Raw genomic sequence first — 3381 nt, forward strand, 5'->3', positions numbered from 1 at the left:
TATTCTTATTGGATTCATTTGACAGCTGGCGTAAAGATCAATCAACATAAATGTTTTGAGATGCCAGAGACTAGCGCACTCAGGCTGCCCAGCGAGTTTGATAGCGGGGGGCGACACTATAGAGGCTTGCAGCAAAAACCTAACCTCATCGAATTCTCATACGATTTGTAAATATTCCCCTCATTTTTTTTTTTTAGGACAAGGACGGCTTTATGGACCGACGCCGAAGGAATGAAAGAGAAGGAGATAATGCTGACATCACTGTGCAAGCTCTCGTGGACTTGTCCATGGTTCTCTTTTTCATCGAGTTGATTCTTCTTTTCTTCCAAGGGGAATGACGTCATATACTTTTCTAATCGGAAAAATCGCATTTATCCGTTCCTAACCGTCGCTAACCGCTACTAACTGAGGAGAAGTTGGACGCGGTTAACGACGGTTACCAACGGATAAATGCGAATTTTCCCGCCAGAGCGCAGTTTCGAGTTCGAAAGGAATCGCTCAAGAAACTTCTTGAGTGATTCCTGGCAGAAACTTTCTTCGGTGATTGCCATTTGAACTGTCATTTCTTCGCTACTGCGTACTGCGATCGAGGAAAAACTGGTTTCTTGAGCAATTCAGGCAAGGAATTTCCCATGCATCAAGATAGGCTGAGAAATTCCTTCTGAACTGCAAACAGTGCTTAATAGGGTCCTAAAATTAAAGACGAAATCTCGCTTATATTGAATAATACGATCAAGCATGGTATTCTAATCGGAATTGTACTTTACTCGAACTTGAAAAACAAAGAAATAATGAGAAAATTCGAAATAAGTAAAATGGTAAATAGTTCTACTTTGACATTTGAGGTCAACCTTGTGTGACTGAGCTCGACATTTTTCGCACTGGGATTTCAAAAATGTTCCTATCTGACATACACGGTGAAAAAAAATCACTCAAAGTATGTGTTATAAGCTAGGGACGAGACAGAAGGCTTAAAAAATAAAAATTATATATTTTCAACTACGGTTAATAAAAACGTCAAAAAATGAGTAAATATGTACTCTTGAACCATATATTGTGGTTTAAAACAAGAATCCCGATAGGACTTTAGGAGCCTATTGGGTAGTACGCCCTGATAAAAATTTCCAATAAAATCACCATAAACTACCATTGAATAATGATAAATTTGACTATACAACAACAAATTATATTGTGTACGTGTTTTCCTGCTGAAAATGGTGTATTGGAACCACAGTACGCGTACAATAAAATCAATGGCACTAGAGATTTCATTATTTATATTCTTAAACTCTGTAGTGCAAACTATTGTGTGAAATTTTTACTGGAACAAGGGAAAAAATGAATTTGGGTTATTGCAATGGCATTTTTTCGTTGACAGTCAAATAAACAAATTGAAATAAGACGAAGTCAAAGTTTGCTTTGACCAAAATTTCAGTTCAAGTACAATTTTATAGCATCGGAACAAAGCTATAAATTTAAATATATTTAATCGTATGCATACTCATTAAATATTATTATTGAAGTGATCACCCCCGTGCATTCTGTTGTATCTCTATGATCTTTTTTATCAGGGCGGAGATCGCAAGAAATTTCTTGGCCTATCTCGATGCGTGGAAAATTCAGGCAAGGAATCGCTCAAGAAATAATAAAGCGTTGCTTTATTCCGGATCCTAGTACGGAGCTGAAACGAAACGTCAAATCAAATAAGACTTGCGGTGTTAAATAATGCACTGAACGAAAATTACTTGAGCGATTCCGTTTGAAATGCATAAACCTCCCATATGCGAGGTATGCACTTCAAACGGAATAGGATAAAAGCTGTTTACTTTTCCATTGAATGCTTCCACGCAGACAGACGGTCTAGCTCGAACAAATTTATTCAAATTTTCTATGTAAATTTTCACTAGCGACACCTAGGCAACCGATTGCCACAGTGCAGTCGCGGGCAGTTGACAGTTTGAGAAACCACGTGCTTCCAGCCGCTTACTTACCACCCAATTCACCACCCACCGAAAAATAAAATCAAAACAAACACTGTCAAAATCATTCCTACATTTGCGTCACATTCACAAAGATTTCCCAATGCGAGTGAAGTTCATCCAAAGCAAATCTATGTAAAATAAAAGTAATAATGTGTAAAATATTTTACAAGAGTCCTGCGCTGATTTGTGCAAAAGATTTTAGACATTAAATAAAAGTAATTTACTCTGCACAAATTATGTGGAAACATTATTAGCGTGCAACACGTGCGGTCTTTTCCCGCCATCCGGCTGGAAGACGACCGTGGTGACAGTTGTTGGTCGCAACGCACAAGTGAGGCAGCGACTGAATATGAACGTCGCTAACGCCATCTGTTCGCTGATTGCCACTTGGCAATTTGTGGCGGCCATGTTTTTTACACAAGCTGCTGAGTCAAACTTGAACGTCCCGCATAATCATGAACCATACTTGGGGAACGTTCAAAAATTACGTCCAACATTTGGGGGAGGGGGGGAGGGGTCTAGAAAAGTGTGACAGTACGTGTATTGGGTATAGGGAAATTGCGTGACAGAGGGGGGAGGGGGGGTCTAGAAATCCCAAAAAACGATGGACGTAATTTTTGAATCTTCCCTTGTACTGTGCGCCATACTGTTCACAACTGTTTACTACAGTACCTTAATAGTATCCTAGAACATCCAGAGTAACAATAAACCAACAGTACCATGAATAGATTCAACAGTGTGATAGATGGTTATCGGGCAAATCACAATATGGGGAATAGGCGGTTAAGTTATGTTACCATAAAAATTGGCCCATTTTCTCGAACAAATTTTTCCGATTACAGTTTGCCAAAGGGTCAACATACTATCCATTTTTTTCTCATTTCAATGTTAGACAAACAGTTCTAGAATAATTGATCCTTAAAATCGGAATAAAACCAGCAATGTATGTGTAACTGTTACGTTTGTACTATGACGAAGGAATAAAAAAATACCAGGAAAAATACGCATTTATTCCACTACTGCACAAACGCAGTAGTTTCAAAAGTGTGGAGGTGTGAATAAAATTGCGCGATTCCATCAAATCAATTCGGTGTCTGTTATGGGTATATACCCGTAATATGTCTTCAAGCACGAGTTCAAGCATATATTCTTCATAAATCGAAGAAAAATGCGCTGAAGATACTAGTTTGAATTGATGCAATCCCACATTTTTTATTAACATTTCCGCACTTGATCACTGACTGCGCTGTCCAGTAGTGAATAAATTGCGCCATGAAATTTAAAAAAAACGAAACTAACTTAGATGTAGGGTAATTGATCCGATCATGGAGGAGTTAAGCGCTGGGTTCATGTTTAAACCACAATTGTATCGCCCCAAGCAAACTTTTTACATGGATTG

The sequence above is a fragment of the Aedes albopictus genome, chromosome 2 (assembly GCF_035046485.1).
Source record: "Aedes albopictus strain Foshan chromosome 2, AalbF5, whole genome shotgun sequence".
In the NCBI taxonomy this organism is placed as follows: Eukaryota; Metazoa; Arthropoda; class Insecta; order Diptera; family Culicidae; genus Aedes; species Aedes albopictus.